The sequence below is a fragment of the Myotis lucifugus genome, unplaced genomic scaffold, assembly GCF_000147115.1.
Source record: "Myotis lucifugus unplaced genomic scaffold, Myoluc2.0 scaffold_67, whole genome shotgun sequence".
In the NCBI taxonomy this organism is placed as follows: domain Eukaryota; kingdom Metazoa; phylum Chordata; class Mammalia; order Chiroptera; family Vespertilionidae; genus Myotis; species Myotis lucifugus.
In genome coordinates this window covers 1,183,878-1,205,157 of record NW_005871115.1, presented here as the reverse complement: position 1 = coordinate 1,205,157, position 21,280 = coordinate 1,183,878, and the positions used below count along the sequence as shown (strand labels likewise).

Below are 21,280 nucleotides of genomic sequence, written 5' to 3'. Positions count from 1 at the left end.
AAGTGATTTTATAGGAGTAAGGGTTATATCGCATATGAGATCTGACCAGTGAATCAGGCCCCCTCTTTTTTCATTTATCTCTTCTCCTCTTATGCTGACATAGCAGAACCTTTCTCAAAGCTGTAGGAGTGAGTACTGAACAGTGATGTTATCTTTCAATGATGTCACACTGAGGCCCCTTCTACTTGATTCTGGTGATTTGTGGAAGGAGGGGATAAAATTTTTAAAGTCTTTCAACATTTCACTTGAGTCTGTTTTGTAATTAAGAAGATAGAGAATGGGAATTAGCTCTCTGTGTTTCTAAGTGCTTTAAAACTATTTTTATTTTTTAAATTATGCAGCGATATATAAATTCATTATAAAAAATTGTGGTGTACTTAAGAATATCTATATCTATACCTATATCTATTTATAAAAGCTACAATATCACCATTCATAAATAACCAATATTATATTCATCTACATATTCATAAATAGTATTTTTAAAACATATATTGGCTCATATTTTAAAAAGGTTGTTATAATTCATTTTTATTCTTTAGCCTAACAATATAGGGCTAATGTCTTCCTGTGGAAATATATATTTATCAATTTCTACCTATTTATTAGCAGCTCAACTTTTATTTTCATTGTATTTTAGTTTTTGAGGTTCTGTACATTCCTTTACAAGTACCCTTGCATGTGGAATAAATGTACAATGGAAATAAAGCACCCATATTCCTCAATCACAGAACTTATTTTCTCTGACCTTGAAGAGCTGATCTGAAAGATACTCTTAATCATATTCTTATGTTAAAAATATGATTCCAAACCCTTATTTCTGGACAAATGAATTTCAAACAAAAAGTTACCCATTCTGCATGAATAAGACAACATTGTACTGTTGCATTTTCAATAGCCTACAAATGCATGCCAATTGGCAAAATGGGATCTTTAATTTAAAGAGGTGATAATGTGATTATGATCATTATGATAATATGGATACTACTATGTAAGGTACTGAGTTTGAGTTAATGGGCTGTAAATAGTAGATACTGTTACTGAAATGACATTTTGGGGTTTCTCTCAACTATCTAAACCTGATGTCTCTTTTTGAGAGTCTTCTTTGAGATTTTTAATAAGTAATAAAATTAAAAATATTACACTTTAATGTGGTTGGGTATTTATGGATATGAATATTTTGTGAAAAAAGAAGTGTCTCTTATAGAATTATTTATGCAGCACGTCAGTATAGGTTCATGTGAATAGTTGCACAGCTGAGGAATTGTAGCATGGATATATTATAGGAATAGAAATTAATGTTAAGTATTTCCCCTAGCTCTTGCCAAATTTATAGATAATATCAATACATCTATCTATGATGGATAATATTTAACTTTCTGCATATGTTTTTATTGTAAAATAGTTACTGATATTTTCATAGTGCTATAAATGTTAACATGTTTCAGTTGTTTTAAGCAAGATATACCACGGTGTCAGTATAGTTGAAGAGGGATTTTATTCTTTTTAACAATTACTTTTATTAGAATAAATAGATAAGTTGTAAGTAGTTAACATTTTTCCCTGTAACTGAAGTCATGTAGGAGTGATGTGAGGAACAAGGACTATTGAGAAAGATGGAAGAAATGATACCCTTCACCAAGTAGAACCAGTGCCTACCAACAGAGCATTCTGCACAATATTATACACTTATGTACTTACTATATTACAGCAGATGGTATAATTGGAGGGGAAAATAATCATTAATTACAAAGTGCTCTTTCCCCGGCTTTCAGAAATAAAGCATGCATTGCAGAGAGTAGGCTTATGGAGTCTCATCCAGTATTCATGATCAGCTTCTCTAAACCTAAAATGAATGTCAAGGAGTATTAACCCTGTAGTTATAAATCAGCCTTAACAACAAATTTGCGACTGGTTGTTGCTGTTTTAATGTTTAAAGCTCCAAAATGAGACATGTTTAAAACCAAGCAAGTATAGAATTTAAACAATCTTTTGAGGTTTCTTTTTTATGCCGGCAATGTTTACTAAGCATCTACTATGTGCTATGTACAGCTCAAGGTGTTAGAGACACATTAGTGAGCAAAGCCAGGGTAAAGTAGTAAATTAGTGACAAAGACAGGGTAAAGTAATAAATACAATAAAGAAATCAATGCAGATAAGAGTGCTATGAAAAAAGAAGATATATACTGGTATATATGGGACATGCAGGAGGCAGCCGATCGATGATTTGCTCTCATCATTGGTGTTTTTATCTCTCTCTCCTTCCCTCTCTCCCTCTTCTTTTCTCCATGAAATCAATAAAAATATTTAAAAAAAGAAAACAGAAAGTGATTTAAGGGTTTTAAGTTGGAGAGAGTAAAAGAATCTGATTCATATTCTATCACATTGGCTGTATGGAGTAATAGTAAAATCAAAGACCTGTCATCCAGGTATGATGAAATGGTAGCTTGGACTAGTGTGCCAGTAGTGAAAATGGAGGGAAGAACATAGATTAGAGATATGCCAAGAGGACTGATCCAGGTATGGGTGGAAATGGGAAGTTTAGTTTTATGCATGTTTTCTTTAAGGTATGTGTCTAGATTACCCAATGGATGGTGTTTTGCTTATGAAATTGGCAGCAAAGAAAGCAATAGTTATTGTGGGTTACTTATAGTTCCAGCACCATATTTGTTTACCAGGTGTAGCATGGTGAAATAGAGCATACATCACTTATAAATAGATTAAATATAGAAGCTTTCCCATAACAGTAGTTCATTGCCTGAATAACTATTCAATTTGTCTTTGCATTTTGGAGATGTGTATAAGTATGTCTGGAGAGATTTAGTGACTTCAACTCTAAATTTAACTACCATAGTCTGTGAAATAACATTCATGTCAGCCACCATTATGTCTATGGTGACCCTAGTGGAAACATCCAGTTCTTCACTGTTAATAGATATACTCAGTCATATTATAACTTTCTCTATGGTGTCTGATGAATGTCCTTAATCTCACAAGGGATTGCATCTATGTCCTAGTACTGACCTTCCATTTTACATCTCTAATATTCAACCTGCAGATGGGTTGGGTATAGATAATTATTGGCATTGGTTGGAGAGAATTTTCAAATATGAGTAGGTGCTCTCAAGGGTGACAAATCACTACATTTATTTTTCTTAGAATTTGAGTTTGAGCTTCAACCATTATTCTTAAAAGAAATCAATATGGTTTAAATTCTTGCTTTCTTTCCTCCACCCCACCCCACAATAATTCTACATAAGCCTAATGCGTGTGTGCATATTTATCTATATATCTTGACTCTTTGTTTTATCTGACTAGGGTTTGATTCAATCCTACTTCACTAACACATTAGTTTAGAACAAAACAGCCATATGGCGTACATTCTACCTAGAGATAAATAATTCTAGCTAGCTTGTTAATTGACATATGTTCTCTGCTTAAAAATTTGTCTACTAGATAAACCAACTTCAAGTTAAACATAGCAATCTATAGACTGGGTTAAGTTCAGTTCAGCCAAATAAAATGTTTGATAACTTAGTTAGAACTTATCTACAACAAAGCTGTCAAGTGAGAAAAGCTGGGTTCCAGAGCCTTGCAAAACAGACATTCTGGTGAGATTTCTGGTTCTCATTTCCTCAGGACTTTTGAATATTCTAAGAACAGCTCTCTGTGTCTTTTCTGCAAAGAACAAGTGCAGAGTGGCAAGATAAAAATAAAACATAATTGAAGATGATTACTATTCTGGGCTTTCAAAGGGTTGCATTCAATGTTTCCCTGTTGGTGTATGCATTTCAGCATGGAGAGCATTTAGTAGTCATAGTCTGTGTGTTTCTATTTATGTTATCCATGTTTATTGCTGTAGATTAAACCTAACATCATTAAGGCCACCAACAACTTTATGGTTTATATTACATCTGAGTGAAAAAGAGGAATTAAATTATCTTCACAAGACAGTACAAAGCCTTAAATTCCATACTTTTCCTATTGCTCTACTTGCTACGTCTGTGTTTATCTTCACAAGTTCATTTGAACTATTTCTAACAAAGATGTATGCACACATAAATATATATATCCTCTACACAGAGAAGTACTTGAAATAAAGTATTTCTGCATTGTTAATGCTTTCACTTTTGTTCAACAGCAACCTCATATAAACTGTGAGTTCTGTTTAATTTTCCTGATGTTTCCTACTTTATCATAGAGAAATATTAACCTCTTTATTCAGAGAAAGCATGAAGTTCTCATAAATTACTGAAAAAGATGATTAAGTTTAAAGGCAAATAATAGATATGATAAGAAATTTAATATGATATTTAGGTAGAAAGGATGACTTCTTATTTTCTATGGAAAGGATATATGGGGCATATTCTGATACCAGGGAAGGTTAAGAATAAAGGATATATCATGTTTTAAAAATATGTAAAATGTTTTTATACTGCAAGTGTGTATATTCACTGACATAATAAAGTCTGGGTATTACTGAGATAGAAAGTTGCATAATACTATAAAAAGTCTAAGAACATAAGTTATTACTATCGAACTGAAGTTAATATTTATTTGAATGTTTTTATCTGCATTACTTTATACATTTTTAGGTCATTATCGTTAATATATTGGTGTTATTTTACTATCATCCACACTTGTTACTTTTTAATTTATTTATTACTTTCTAAAAATTGTTCCAATGAACAGGTTGGTTCATTGGGTGAACTCCCTATTTTTTTCCTGATTAAATATAAGTAATGACACACTGCAGAAAGTTATTCTATTTATTTTTTCAACCCTAATAAGAAAGAATGACCTTATGTAAGTGATGGTAGATTACTAAAAGAAAAGAAGCCAATTCTTTCTGTTATCCTATAATTCTTTTTTAAAAAATATATATTTTTATTGATTTCACAGAGGAAAGGAGAGGGAGAAGAGATGGAAACATCAACGATGAGAGAGAATCATTGATAGACTGTCTCCTGCACTCTATGCCTCACACTGGGGATTGAGCCTGCAACACGGGTATATGTCCTTGACCAGAATTGAACCCGGGACCCTTCAGTCCGCAAGCTGACGCTCTATCCACTGAGCCAAACCAGCTAGGGCCATCCTATAATTCTTTATGCCAATTGCAGCTTGTCCTTTTACTTTAAATTGTTAATGTATATTCATCAAAAAAGAAACATATGATAACAAGGAACACAAAGCAAGTCTTCCTTGCAACTATCCCTTTAGCTTTATATCAATTTATAATTACTACAAAGAAAATGTATTTAAATACAGATTTGTAAACAAGCAGAGTATTAAAGGCATGCATGGTCATCTACCCAAATAATTCTACTGTTAATCCTTCAGTGTTTATCTTTCAGTGGACATCCCTAAGGAAGCAAGATGACCATCCTTTTGTGCTTAGATTTCCCAACACATCAACGTGTTCTACAATCTGGCCTCCAATGACTGATGGCTGCAGAGAGGTTGGGGTGGGAAATGACTTCTCGGTTTATTCTTTTCCTTCTTCCAAACCTACATTAAAAAAAATATGTAGTAACAAATACTATCCCTTCATATGGACTCTATAGTTTACTTTGCAACATCTTAAGTCTTAAAAGCTTAAATTTTAAAAATGAGTTTTGCAGTATACATTTTTTTCTCTCAATAATAACTAAGAATTCCAATGCCTACAAAGAATTTAAATGACTGAATTAGCTTATTTTATATTAGTACATCATATTTATCATCCTTTCTCTCAATATCTCAGCACCAGCTTCCACTTTTGTTGTTGGTAGGGAAAATGTGGGAATTAATTTGTAATAAAAAACACACTTAAAAATTTTTAAAGATAATATCTCTGTACTTAGTCTTTATATATGCCAGATATTTTAATAAATGGAAGATTATCTGCACATGGCCTTTTGTAACATGTTTTAATGACTTACCTATGTACTGTGAACAACTCACTGACATACTTTTAAATGGCTACCTAACTACCAAACAATTATGTGTGGATTATTTTAGTCATTTGAAATTAGGCTTATACATCCACCCTGTTCCATTGAAGTACTTCAATACCACCTATAGCTTTAAATAAACTTTGATGATTTTAATTTAGAAAAGGTTTTATAAAAGCTTTAAGAATTTTAAGAATGTACTTGAAATTTTTAAGAGTATGTTTTCTCTAATAATTACCATATTTTACTCTTAAGAGGCCAGCTTTAAAAAAATAAACTCAGTAGAACATTCTGAAATCATGTGTGTTTTTACATTTAAACTTATTGATTGAAATAAATTGTGTTATTTATTTAAAAAATATAGAAAACACTTGGTTTCAAGACACATGAATAAGAGAAAGTCTCACCATTAGATGGTTCACAATAATACCAAAATATATTGTTGTTGATTTATATAACATTATATTTTGCTATGTTGCTGAATTTAAAAAACGAATTACATATGTCAAGCTTTAACTATGATTACCAAATAGCAAGGTCTCAAATTAAAATCATAATGAGAATATTTACAGAATTATGTAGCTTACTCTGCAGGCAGTGGGTTAATCTGTGCTTTATTTTTAGATGTGAAATATTTGTTACAGTTTTTATTTTTAAAAGAAAATCTAAGACCATATATATATATATATATATATATATATATATATATATATATATATTTCAGAGAGGAAGGGAGAGTGGGAGAGAAATAGAAAAATCAATGGTGAGAGAGAATCATTGATTGGCTGTCTCCTGCACATCTCTACTGGGGATCAAGCCAGCAACCTGGACATGTGCCCTTGACCTGAATTGAACCTGGGACTCTTCATCCACAGGCCAACACTCTATCTACTGAGCCAAACCAGCTAGGGGGAAACTATGTACTTTTAATGATACTAAAAGTTGAGCTGATTCTAATTATCTGCTTTGATTATAGTAATTTGATCCATCTCCTAAAAGGTTATAGTATGTTCTTCAGCATAGCAGAACCTGTCAAAGCAAGCTTTTACTTATTATCTTGCAAACTTCACTGAAGTTCAATCTTAGTTTTCCAAAAAAAAAAATAAAGGTGAGCCATCTTCATATGATTCTGTATTTTACAAGACTCTGGACACACTTTTCAAAAGGCAGAAACTTTTCATATATGAATACAAGTTGCCTTATTGTATTCAGTAAACATAATTGAAAATCAGTTTATTTTACTGGAAACGAGGACATTTTCTAGAAGCCTTTGTCATCTCTTCTATCAGGGTATGTATAACAGCCAGATGTACGTTCTTGAGAAGCATTTTTCTTAATGGGTTCTTGCTCATGACGCTGTGCTATAGCTCTCCTTGCTGTAGAAACAGCAGGTCAGTGCATATGTGGTGAATGGGTAGTCTTGAATACCCAGTAAAGGAATAATCTTTTTTTGTGACATTGCTTCTGTCAGAGGGAGGGTCTTATTCTTAATAAATCAACACACTTATTTGTATATATTTTATAAAAAGGGGAAACACCTGTATGCATACTAAGTTCTTTGAAATACATGGATAAAAGAAAAAGAATGTAATATTAGTATAATTACTATTATGTTAATACAATAATTTAGAGGTCAGAATGATAAATTTGGTAAGTTTCAAGTAGAACTGATTTCACAAATTTATTAAATTTACTTTAAAAATCATAAATAGATGCCATTGCCTTTATTATTGAGAAAACAAATTCTCTTAACACTGGCATTTGGTTGGAAAAGCTCAAACTTTCCATTTTGTTGTTACAATTTAAAAAATAATTTAAAAACTATGTTAGACAACACACAAAACTCATAATATCCCTATCAATTTATCCACCTATGTATATTTTATGTCATCAGAAAGAGAACTTCTGTGAGGAGCTGCATAATAGTTACTAATGATTATAAAATATTTAATACCATAGAGTATACCTTATAAAATATAAATTAAAATACACAGTATTACATCGACAGTCTTTGGAAATGATTATAAAGTAAATATGCTTAGTCTATTTGTCAGGCATAACCAGTTCTGTATTTTACATAACCTAAAAATAATATCAAATTTATATTTTTTTCTTAGTTCATTTTATTTGACATAGAGTTTTTGAAATAAACATAAGTTATGGGCTCATAAAATTTTCAGAATTCAGGTTATAATCAATAGTGCATCACTCTATTTATCTAGATAGAGAAATATAATACTTTCTTAAGCAACTGTGATTTTTCTGTAAGAAACATGGAGAAAAGAAAGGTGGGGAAGTGTTATGACATTGGCTGACGGGAACTTTTTTAAATAGCAAGTGAAGTCTTGGGCTTCAGCTCTTTCCTGTTCAACCTCTTAAGTTTCAAGTTTGTCTTTGTTTATTATGCATTATAAAACCTCTCTCTTTTCATTCTTCTAAAGAAAAAAATAGCAATGCTTTCATCTAAACACATACATATATTCATGCTTTTTAGAAAGATACAACAATTGAAGCCAGTAAAAGGAAGAAATGGAGTTTAATCATGTGCACCAAAGAATTGGGTATACCTAAGGCCATGGTACTGACTTTGTTATCAGAGGCAATCTCTTTGTATTCCTTGTTCTAATATTTTAATTGGAATGTAGAAATTGCATATGCATTTCTTACCTTAATGTGTGGAGTGTACATGCACATGTGAATGAGTTTGAGAGTGTGTGTGTATTTGTGTGTGTGCATATGTGAAAGCTGGGTCAAAATAATGCATGTGAAATCCATGTGAAGTGCTTTTTTTTTGCTTGCTAGCAAATGTTTATTAAATTTTAGATACAATTATTAAGTTACTTCTATTTTTTTAAATATATTTTTATTGATTTCAGAGAGGAAGGGAAAGGAGGAGAGAGATAGAAACATCAATGATGACAGATAATCAGTGATTGCTTGCCTCCTGCATGCCCCACACTGGGGATCGAGTCTGCAACCTGGGCATATGACCTGACCAGAAATCAAACTGTGACTTCCTGGTTCATAGGTCAATGCTCAACAACTGAGCCATGCCTGTTGGGTATTACTCCTATTTTTAAAAGCTTATTCAATTCACATAATACTCCCCTGGGCTTATCCTATATAATAAAAGGCTAACATGCAAATCGACTGAATGGCCAAATGTCCGGTCGCTATGACGCACACTGACCACCAGAGGGCAGAAACTCAATGCAGGAGCTTCCCCCTGGTGGTCAGTGTGCTCCCACAGGAGGAGTGCCGCTCAACCAGAAGCCGGGCTCATGGCTGGCGAGCGCAGCAGTAGTGGCAGGAGCCTCTCCTGCCTCTGCGGCAGCGCTAAGGATGTCCAACTGCCCATGGGAGTGGGCCTAATCCAGCAATCGGACATCCCCCAAGGGCTCCTGGACTGCAAGAGGGTGCAGGCCAGGCTGAGGGCAATCCCCACCGAGTGCATGAATTTTGTGCACTGGGACTCTAGTATTATTGTATTATGAAAAGAGCACCATAAATAATTAGAATTAAACTATAATTATCAATGCAAACAATAAAATCCTATGTGAACACTAGTTGGCATAGGGATTTCTCTAATAAATTCCAGGAAATTTCTTTAACTTTAGTTTGAACTGCTATTAGCAAGTGACAGGAGCCACCTTTAAATGAATCTTCAAATTGTAAAATACTACCTCATCAACTCTTGAGGCAATTGGCAAATCAAGTAACTTAGTATGGTTTGTAGCTATTTTGATGATCATCTCACTTAGATACTTTCCCATAATCACTCTGCTGGCGGCTATAATCATAGCCATAGATGTTGTAACCAGTGTAGTCATATCTTCCATAACCACCTTAACACTGGCTGTTATATCCATAGTTGCAAGAGCATTGATTCTAATAGTTACTATATCCCTGGTTCCAGTCTTGACTGGGCCATCACCTCCTTCACCAGCCTTTCCTGCAAATCCTCCTCTAGTTCCCCACTGTTGCTGTTGCTGATACGGTTCCTTCAACATAGCTGCGTTATGGTTATTATTCAAAATTATCCTGGCTCCACTCTAGAAAGAACACAACTTTTTCAGTGAGAAAATCATCTCATTTTCTTCCACTTCCCACCCCACTCTCATCTAAACAACCAGTTGCATTCTACCCCTAAACAAATTTACTGGTACAGTCATCAGTGTATTTTCAATGTGTTCTTGGTCTGCAGAAATACATTTTGCACTTTGTAGCTATCACCTGGGAGCTATAGACCACACTGTGTGATTTATATCAGGCATTAATTATTGCCATAAATCTCCCTCTTTGGGGGAATATACAGAGAATATTTAGCACTTAGCTAAAAAGTAGAAACATATCATGAGAAATACTCTCTTGTAGAGTGAAGGCATGTGTGTCCTGTTTGGCAATCTTTGTATAGTTTTCCCTAGAAGAGAAGTTTTCATCCTTTAAAGCTCTTTAGAATAACATACAGATACACATTGTAACAATGTAAGGTATTAATAAGAGAGTTCAAGTACCTGTAGTGAAAAGAAATCTATTAACAAGTGACTTATTATTACTGGAGATCATTTTAACTTTTCATTAGAAGTGACCATGCATAGCACCATTAAACATGCTAAAACAAAGGCAAACAGAATTTTGGTTATTGTGCTTTTCTTTACTGATATGTTCTTATGTATGAAGACATATTTCCAGCTATGTAATTGCAATTTTCTTTCTCCCCTCAAGATATAGTCTAGCCATTTACACTATTTTATATTGAAGTGATTAGAGCAGGATCTTTGACATATCTGAGTTTAAGATCATGTTCTACCATTTTCTAGATTTACAACTAGTTCTCCATATGTGTCAGCTTCTTCAGGTTCAAAATATAAAAAAACAATGGTAAATTCAATAACTAAGCCAGATAATATATTTGAATCATTTAGCATAGTTTGGCACATGATAAGTAATAAATAGTATATTTGGATAAATGATGATGATGATGATAATGATAATTATTACAATTAAAATACCTAAAAAGAAACAGAAGGGCCCTGACTGGTTTGGCTCAGTGGACAGAGCGTTGGCCTGCGGACTGAAAGGTCGCAGGTTTGATTCTGGTCAAGGGCATGTACCTTGGTTGCAGGCACATCCCCAGTAGGAGGTGTGCAGGAGGCAGCTGATCGATGTTTCTCTCTCATCGATGCTTCTAACTCTCTATCTCTCTCCCTTCCTCTCTGTAAAAAATCAATAAAATATATTTTTTAAAAAAGAAACAGAAGGAAAGCAGTAAAAAGTAAAGTATTTACAGTGTTAAGAATCATGGACCCTTAGCCACTTGTCTTTGACAAAGGTAGAAGACTCAAATATGATTAATGTACTATTGTTGTCTATGTAGAAGGAAAAAAATAACTGTTCTATTTCCCCCCTCCCATTGATTTCTCAAATGAGAAATTGTGAGCTGTATTCTATTATTTCACAATTCCCAGGTCAAAAATGGACTTTGAAGATAGGAATGCTGCTGTTGGCTAGCGTGTTCTTTCACAGGATCACAAGAAAAGCATTCCAAAGACCCGTGCATCAGATATTGTGCCTTGGGAAGGTTTATTCAGGTAGATATAGAAGGCTGCCCCTGTGTCCCATCTCCATCCTTCCACCATGGAAAAAAGTCCTCTTTTGTCTTCATCAAGGCCAAAACAAAGGCCAGTGACCAGTTTCTTTTTCATATTAAAGCTTAGTTGTTTGGAGCCTGCATGGTCTGCCAGGGTCATTGCTGAAAGATCTAACAAATGAATGGGGCCAGCACGTGTTATTGAGAGAGAGAGATAAAAGGGCTTTGTTCCCTAGGATTATCTTTTCTCTGGCTTGGGAAGAACCAGGAGCTTTTTTAAAATGATCAATCAACTTCCCAAACTTTTGCAGACTTATGCGGGGCCCACCTTTCGCGCATGCCTACAGAAGCACCTCTCCTGCGCCATTGTGACTTCCATTGTGCATGTGCTTACTTCCTCCTTCTCCCCAGGTACCAGAGTGGGGACAAGACGTATGTTAATCCTTGGCAGGGCAATGCTGTGATCTCCTGGAGTGTGTAAAGCTGTAACTTCCCAGGGAAGCAAACAGGCTCAGTGTCCATTAGGCTCCCCAGCCCATTAGACTCAACAATGTCAATTCCCTTTGCTTCCTTTCTTTTTTTTTCTTTTTTATTAATGTTTCTTTTTTTTATTATAATTTTTTATTGCTTAAATTATTACAAAGAGTATTACATATGACTCCTTTTTTTCCCCCGCCCTTGACAATACCCTGACCTCCCCTACCCCCCAGTGTCTTATGTCCATTGGTTATGCTTATATGCATGCATACAAGTCCTTCGGTTGATCTCTTATCCCCCCTCCTGCCCCCCCACCCTCCCCGGACTTCCTGCTGTAGTTTAACAGTCTTTTCGAGGCAACTCTGCCTCTGTATCTATTATTGTTCAAAAGTTTATAATGGTCTCTATTATCCATGAATGAGTGAGATCATGTGGTATTTTTCCTTCATTGACTGGCTTATTTCACTTAGCATAATGCTCTCCAGTTCCATCCATGCTGTTGCAAATGGTAAGAGTTCCTTCTTTTTTACAGCAGCATAGTATTCCATCGTGTAGATGTACCACCGTTTTCTAATCCATTCGTCTACTGATGGGCACTTAGGCTGTTTCCAGATCTTAGCTATTGTGAATTGTGCTGCTATGAACATAGGGGTGCATATATCCTTTCTGATTGGTGTTTCTGGTTTTTTGGGATATATTCCTAGAAGTGGGATCACAGGGTCAAATGGGAGTTCCATTTCGTTTTTTGAGGAAACTCCATACTGTCTTCCATAGTGGCTGCACCAGTCTGCATTCCCACCAGCAGTGCACAAGTGTTCCTTTTTCTCCACATCCTCTCCAGCACTTGTCGTTTGTTGATTTGTTGATGATAGTCATTCTGACAGGTGTGAGATGGTACCTCATTGTTGTTTTGATTTGCATCTCTAGGATTAATATCTAGCTACCTATGCTAATAGGCTGAATCTTTTCCTCCTGTAAGTCCACTCCTGTTGACATGGAGTTTACTTTGTGGGCCTGAACAAATGATTGATATTCTTACTAAAGGAGCACACACACAATAAAAAACAAAACAAAACAAAAAACAATCTATAAAATGGACTTTGAGTGGAGATCATTTTAAGGATTTTCTCTGATCTTTCCATGCAGTCAAAAATGCTGATAATGAAGTCATGAAACTTTACTGCTGCTGAAAAAGAGGTGAGTAAATGTGGTGAAAGCTGTTTTCTTGTTGATCTCTCAGACAATTTAATTAGCTGACCATCCACTCTCGAAAGTCAAAGCAAGATAATTGGGCTAGAGGTGTAGCAACTCAACTTTTTGGACTGAGAAGGCTAAAAGGCTAATTCCAATGAAACCCTGATATTGGCAGGGGGGGGGGGGGCGAGCTAGAAATCTGAATCTGTGCCAGCAAGCCCAGTGTACATTCTTGATAACCTATAATTAAGTCACTGACCCTTTTCTCCACAAACTGGTCTTGCAAGACCTGTTACCTAAATGCTCACATCTTACAACCCCCTGAGGGGTGTTATCATCCTGGTGCCAGGCCAGGCCCTTAGGTATGGTCTCAAAACCCCCAACACCTAGGGCTTTTTGCAAAGCCCAGGAAAGGTCTGGAAATATAATCCATATTTGGGGGACAAAGACACCAAAAGGGGATAAAAGAGGGGCTTCCACTATATTGGTTTGCTCAGAATTTGAGAGGCAACCTCCTCTGAGTCCACCGGAGTAATAAATATGTGCAACTTCATTTCTCTAAGCATTGCTTGGTTTTTCTCCAGTCTACTACAACAGGACAAGTGTGCTTATTTAGAAAACTACTTTATTTCTTAATTAATTGCAGGTACCCTGTAAAATCAGGCAATGTTGGGAAATCATTGAGATGCAAATAGTTGCTCTGATTTATTTTTGTACATTTAAAAAAATTGTCCTTCAAGGATATATTTTTTATTAACTTTTAGAGAGGAAGGGAGAGAAAGAGAGAAAGAAACATCGATGTGAGAAACATTGACTGGTTGCCTCCTGTAGGCACCTAGACAGGGCATCAAACCTGCAACCTAGTTATGTGCCCTGACTGGGAATCGAACCTGCCACCTTTTGGTGTATGGGAGAATGCTCCAACCAACTAGCCACACAGACAGGGATTTTTAGACTTTTGTCTTCAGTTTCATGGCTTATTTTCCCTCATTTATGTACTAAAAATATAAGGTAATCTATACTAATAATAGAGATATGCAAATTGTCCGGGACTCCATCACAGTAACAACCGAACAGCAGGCTGCGTGGAGTGACCAGGCTGGCAGGGGAGGCAGTTAGGAGCGATCAGGCAGGCAGGCAGGCGATCAGGCAGGCAGGCAGGTGAGCAGTTAGGAGCCAGTGGTCCCAGATTATGAGAGGGATGATCTCTGGAATCAGGCCTAAACTGGCAGTAGGCTATCCCCCGAGGGGTCCTGGATTGGAGAGGGTGCAGGCAGGGCTGAGGGGAACACCCCCCTGCACAAATTTCATGCACCGGGCCTCTAGTATGTGCATAAAATAAAATAAATCTAAAGAGAGTCTGTCATTTGAGACATGGAGTAGAATTATCCTGATTCATTTTAGGGCAATTTTAGAACACTATCATGATAGCTGAATTTATGGTCTTTAGGGGAAAACAGTTCCAATGTCCTAACCAAAATCAAATTAAATAACTTTTGTTCTTTTTCAATGTTTTTAATCACTAGAGTAAGACAAAAGTGTATTTGTTTTCTCTATCCTAATTAGTTAGGTGAATGTCATATTTACATATTTCTGTTTTTGATCAATGTTATTATATCATTTTCAGGCCCCACTCCCCTTCATCACCAAAAAACAAAAAAGGAAATGAAAACAACAATCAGATAAATCTTAATAGTAAAACTTTGGAAGACATTTTAATGCTTCAGTGGGAAAGAAAATATAAAACTGGAATAGTATTCAATTATCAACTTACTATATCCTGGGGACATCAGTAAACAACTTTCTGATAAGCAACTTTGTCTGAGTGTGAGTAACAACTAAACAAAATACCTGTTCTTGGATATCTTACCATAATAAAAGCAATATGCTGGAACAACCTCTCAAAAACTTACTAGTTTGCAAATGAGACCAGGTTAGTATAACTAAAACCTAAACCACAAATATATCCTTAATATATATATAATGTATTTTTACTAATCTCTATAATATAAGATTTATCATAATTCAAGTAAGGATGATAGAATAGTGAGAAAGAATAAAAAGAGTAATCCACTGCTGTATAGAGTAAACACTACTTAAAAGAGCACTATGTGCGGGAACATTGTTTAGTGACAGAAATATGTACATAAAAAAATTATAACATTGTTATCCAGGGTCCAACACTTTGATGCAGTGAAAAGTAAGCAAATACATTATAACACAGCATGGACATTTTACTAACGTACATGCTAACCAAGTAATATGGGAGCCTGAAGGGGAAGCAACTCATTCTGCTCAACAGTGCTTGATATCATTGATTACTCAGGTATTTTGGCTTGACAGAATCTGAAACTCTGACTATTGTATTGATCAGTTGATTTAAATAATTCATTGGCTATCTGGTGTTTGTGTTTTATAATAGAGATGAAATTGTATCTAAACAAAGAACATAGATTACTGCATTTCAACTCTCTGTACTTTATTTGCATTAGTACTGTAATCAATTAGGTAGAAAGTTGAATTGTTCTTTAAAAAATCTTTTCTTTTTACCAATTCTGAAAAAAAACACAAATAGATTCATGTATTTTAGGAAAGGCAAATTGCTTCACAGGTGAATCTGAGTATATGGATAAGACATGTTGTATTAGATACTCTGTCTTTATACATGTGCATATTTATCAATATCTCCTCTGTGGCTGGTTAGTGAGGTTGCTTGGAACACCATGTTAATAAGATCAAAGTCATGGATTTGGGCTTCCCTCCCTTTGTGCCATAGGTAAAAATAGATTTTTTTTTTCATCTGAGCTGACCTTCTTGCAAATACCTGCATCTGTGCACAAGCAAAGGTACTTTAAATAAATCAATGCAAATCCATCAGCAGCACTTACACCTGGCATTGAATAAGTCACTCAGATAAACTTATTTGCAAGCAAAATAAGATGAAAAGAATGTCCTGCAAATGCTGAGTGCAATTTTTTTCAAAGTAATTTGCAAGCCATTTGAGGAGAAGGTGGTGTATTGTATTCTCTATGTCCCTTACATCCACTAATGTAGTATTATATACATCTACATATGTCTGTTGTTGGACAAACGACTATAATGCAATACAAATGTCTCTACTTCAAATAAACTAAACTAGTGATCAATTTAAGACCTACATTTTTTAAATTCAAAGATGCAAACTCACGTGTATTTAAATATCAAAAGAGTACATTTAAAAGAATATAGTTGATTGAAAATTTAAAGCATGCAAAGCTTCCAAAACAAAGGCAGTTGGAGGGAGGAGAAACAATTGATTCTTCTTAAAGTGTGCCTTGAACAAAATGTTCTTTAGTAAAGTAAGCTTTTTTTTACTGTCAGTGTGATTTGTGAGTATAAATATGGCAGTGTAAGGTTGATTCACACAACCTTTTCTTTTATTGTTGAAGCCACATATCCCATGGAAAAACAACAAAGCCTGATGATTTAATTCATACTTGTTTTCTCTCTTAATTTTTGTATGTTCTTTAGGTAGACTTTTTTGTTTGTTTTACATCTCTATTTTTCCATCTTTAAACTAAGAATAATTGTTAGGTCTGATCAAATAATTGAATTGATACCCCCTCCCTTGGGAACTGATCATTAGGCCACTACACAATGGACATTTCACTTGCTTAGACCACTTGCTAAGACCATTATCTCTCCCCTCTAGACTTTCCCAGAATCCAGACCTGCACAGAGAATTCTCCACCCGGAAAAAGCCCACCTAGAGTCATTTATAAACCTCTGATTCTGCATCTTTGGGTGCTGGTGCCATTTTGGGGCTCAGCCCATCTGGGTTTCCAGATGACCTAATAAATTTATAATTCTTTACCCCTTTTGGCCTCGTGCATTCTTCCTTTGGCGACCCTAACATTTGGTGCTGAAACGCAAGGGGATTCCTTGGGGATGGGGAGCCATTGCCCTGGCTTCAGTCACCCTGAATTTGCTATTCAGAGAGCAGTAGGCAGCGGCAGCTTGACCTGGGCTTACCTCTGAATCCTACTACGGTGACTCCATTGCAGGCATCGATTAGACCTCCTTCCTTTATGGACCCTCCCGAACCAGCCAAGGAGGACGCCAGAACTGGAATCTCTCCTTCTCAATTGCTGACCCTCCATCCCATACCAGCCAATCTTCTCTAAGTGAGTGATGTCCCACAATTTCCCTCATCTCGAGTCTTCTGCCCATTTTCTCTCACTGACGTCTCAAACGTCTCAAAAGTCCCAGCGCTAGGCCAGAAGACTCCTCAGCCGTTTGGCATTGGATCCTTCTGGATTGGGGACGCCCAGTCCAGAGGGTCACCTCACGTTTCTCATGGTGATTTGTTTAGCAGCAGGGGTGCCTGACCTAAACAGTCACCTTTGGATTTATGGTTTGTTACTCACCCTTCCTCTCTCGTGGGCCATGCTACACTCCCTCTGCACACTCAACAGTGAGACCATGCCCAACCACCTCATTTTATTTTATAGCACTGTTTGGCCACAATATAAACTAGATAATAAGTTTTAATGGTCTGAAAACGGCACTTTTAATTTTAACAAATTGCACAATTTAGATAATTGCTGTCACTGCAATGGAGAATGGTCAGAGATTCCCTATATCCAGGCCTTTTTCACCCTTCAGTCCAATCCTCTCTCTCAGTCCTGCTCTACCCATCAGATCTTTGTCCTTCACACAAAACATCATACCCCTAACACTTATTCTGGATCTACTTTTGACCCAGCAGACCACCAACCTCCAGCCCCTTACACGGGCCCTTCCTCACCTGCAGTAGGTTCCCAAAACCCAGACCTTCCTAACCAGCAACCACCTTCTCCCCAGCCCTTGAGAGCCCAAATCCCAAGAATACAAGCTCCAAAACAGCCTTTTCCCACCTAACACTTGCTCTCAGGCCACCCAAAGACCACCCTCCTCAACAGCCTCTTCTATTCCCATGCTCATTCTACCCCTGTTGAAGGCAGCAGGAACTAAGGGTATTGTGGTCAATTAAGACAAACAATGAAATCACTCAAGGCCCTGACGAAAACATAGCTCTCCTCCTCTCCCACCTCACAGAGGCCTTATGGAAAGTGACCACCTTAGACCCCACCTCCCCAGTGGGAACTCCTCTTCTGAACACCCATTTTATAACCCAATCAGCCCCTGACAAATACCATAAACTTTGAAAAGTAGACAGAGGTCCACAAACCCCTCAAAAGACCTCGTTAACCTGGCCTTTGGGTCTTTAATAATAGAGACGAGGAGACCCAAATCCCAAAACAAAAGCGAGATCAGGCCAAGGCTGAGGCCCAGAAGGAAGCCTTCCAGCTCCTAGTCACCACTCTCATGAACCCCAAACGAAGTGCTGGGCCTCCAACCAAGGGTCAGTCAGGGGCTATGCCTCCTCTGGGCCCCTGCTTCAAATGCAACCAGGAAGGACACTGAACCAAGTCCTGCTAAAACTCAAGACCCCTGCCTGGGCTCTGCCCAAGGTACGAAAGAGAAGGCCATTGGAAATCAGACTGTAGTCAGGCCCCTGTGGGTTAAACCTCAGCCAGTCCAGCAAGGCCACCCTCTGGATCAGGTTTGGAGCTCCCAGACCTCCTGGGACTGGCCATCGAAGAAGCTGCTCAAGCCCTGACAGGGCCCCACAGACTTACATCACCAGGACGACTGTGGTGGCAGGTAAGCCAATTTACTTTTCAAATGACACTGGGGCCACTTATTCTGCTCTCTCTGAATTCACTGGGACACTTGTTCCCTCCTCAGTCTCTATTATGGGGGTTGATGGATTAGTCTCACAGCCATTAGCCACCTCACCTCTACACGGCATCTTAATAAATACCCCCATTCACTCTTTCTCATTCTACCTCGGTGCCTGGCCAGGGCTTCCATGCATTGCCTTATAAAGCCCAGTTGTCCCAAACCACAGTCACCTACCTCGATTTCACTCTCATCCCACAAGGCCAAGCCATTCCTTGGACTGTAAACACCTTATCTCCTTATCTCCTCCATGACTGTCCCCCACTCTGAACAAGAAATTTTCTTTCTCAGGCTCACTGGGTACTCTTGCCTCCAGGTTCACTTTAGTCTCGCAAAGCTCCTCTATGACATGGCATGGCAAAGGGACCTGCTCACTAAGCCTTTAGACCCCAAAGCCAACATTCTCACCCCCTTTAATGCTCTAAAAACTGTTCTCACTTCAGCACCTTCTTACCCTCCCCCCTCCCAAAGAATAGTTTCTTTGCCAAAATTACAAATGCTTACTTAACAGCACGGCTACTATCAGAAGCTGAACTCATTATCACCCTAACCTTAGCATGTTATCTATAAGGAAAAATGTGGCAATTTTAAATCTAAGCTGCTAGAGGCCTGGGAACAGGCTGCGGGGCCTGCTCCCTACTCCCCCTGCCTTTTCTCCAGTCTCATATGCCTACACATAATTTTCCAAAGTCTTTGGTAACTTAAAGGCTTTGGAGCATTGCTGGGTTAAATGATGAAACATATAAATATTTGTATAGCATAAAATGCTAAAACATTGATTGCTAGACATGTTTTAATTTGCCTGCTCTTATTTTTTATTACAGAAGGTCTCTTGTACTTTGTTGAATATATATTTTCTTGAAAGTAACAGTATGCTTAGAGTGTGTTGATAAATGTCAATCTAAGAAATACTGGCTATTTAATTTTTGGTAATCATTGGAAAATCAAGGTTTCTAAGAGTTGACAATAGAATGCAGAGGCATGGACATGTGTTTTAAAAGAAAAAGAAAGTGAGTTAAAGTTGTAAGAATGTTTGTGGAAGTTGTAAGAATCTCTGTGAAAGTTGTAAGAAGGTTCATGAATGTTATAGAAAGCTTGTAGGGAGAAATGTTAAAAGGAAGTTATATAAATGACAAGGGCTAGTAAACCAGGACAAGCAGAATAGAGAAACTGAGATAATAAAACAGCAGTTTGCAGCCATCTAGAAAATCCAGATTCCAAGCAGTTTGCAGCCATCTAGAAAACCCTATCTTCCCTAAACCAAGGACACTTAAGAGTAATGATTTGAGGATAAACCTAATTTTGGTATATTAGACTACAGCCCTCCAAACTAATATCTCTTTCCTTCCACCAGACTATTTATCGTAATTCTTGTTCTTCTAGCATTTGCCCCAGTAATATTAAAATTTATAAAACAGTTTGTCTCCAGCCCTACTAGTACTAGCCCTACTGGTACTCAGGAAATACCACCCCTAGCCTAGACACCATCAAAACCTCTTTTTATCCCCAGGCTCATTGTCCCTTCGACCGCCCCCACCCCCCCCCAACCCCCAGAGCAAGGATGATGGGCCAGGTATAGGTATAGAAACTCACTGGGCCAGAAAGCTCTGGATGCTAGTAAGGGGCAAAACTGGGAAAACAAGAACCTCACGCCCCAGGGTAACCTATCCTCCCCTTTCATATCACTTGTCAGGCAACTTAGACTTCTGATCTTTTCCTCCCTAAAGATAACATCTAGGCCTCAGTTGTATTTCAGCTCCAGGCCCAGAAAAGCAGCAAAACCAGATAAGTGATGCTATGACAGGCTCAGGACCAGCTTTTACCTCCAAGTCACTCAACAGGACCATTTTCAAGCCTTCACCATCCAGTCTCATGGGGAAATCATGCTGCTGTGACCCCTCGTCCAGCTGACTACTAGCAAAGTCCATCCCTCTGTGATCAAAACATCCCCCCTCAGCAGGAAGTAAATACAGAAGATATGATCTTCCTTTCTATTTCATAAAACAAAAAGGCTGGAATGTTAGGTCTGATCAAATAATTGAATTGATACCCCCTCCCCTGGGAACTGACCTTTAGGCCACTTCACAATGGACATTCCACTTGCTTAGACTACATTCCACTTGTTAAGACCATTACCTCTCCCAGAATCCAGACCTGCACAGAGAATTCTCCACCCAGAAAAAGCCCGCCTAGAGTCCTTTAAAAACCTCTGACTCCCCATCTTTGGGTGCTGGTGCCATATGGGGCTCAGCCCATCTGGGTATCTAGATGACCTAATAAATGTATAATTCTTCACCCCTTTTGGCCTTATGTGTTCCTC

The 21,280-nt window shown here is 37.2% G+C and overlaps 1 pseudogene; it reads right to left on the bottom strand.

Moving 5' to 3' along the window:
• The window catches only part of LOC102443198, a 122,342-nt pseudogene extending 101,454 nt beyond the window's left edge, over positions 1-20,888 (bottom strand).
• Positions 20,889-21,280: the final 392 nt, after the last annotated feature.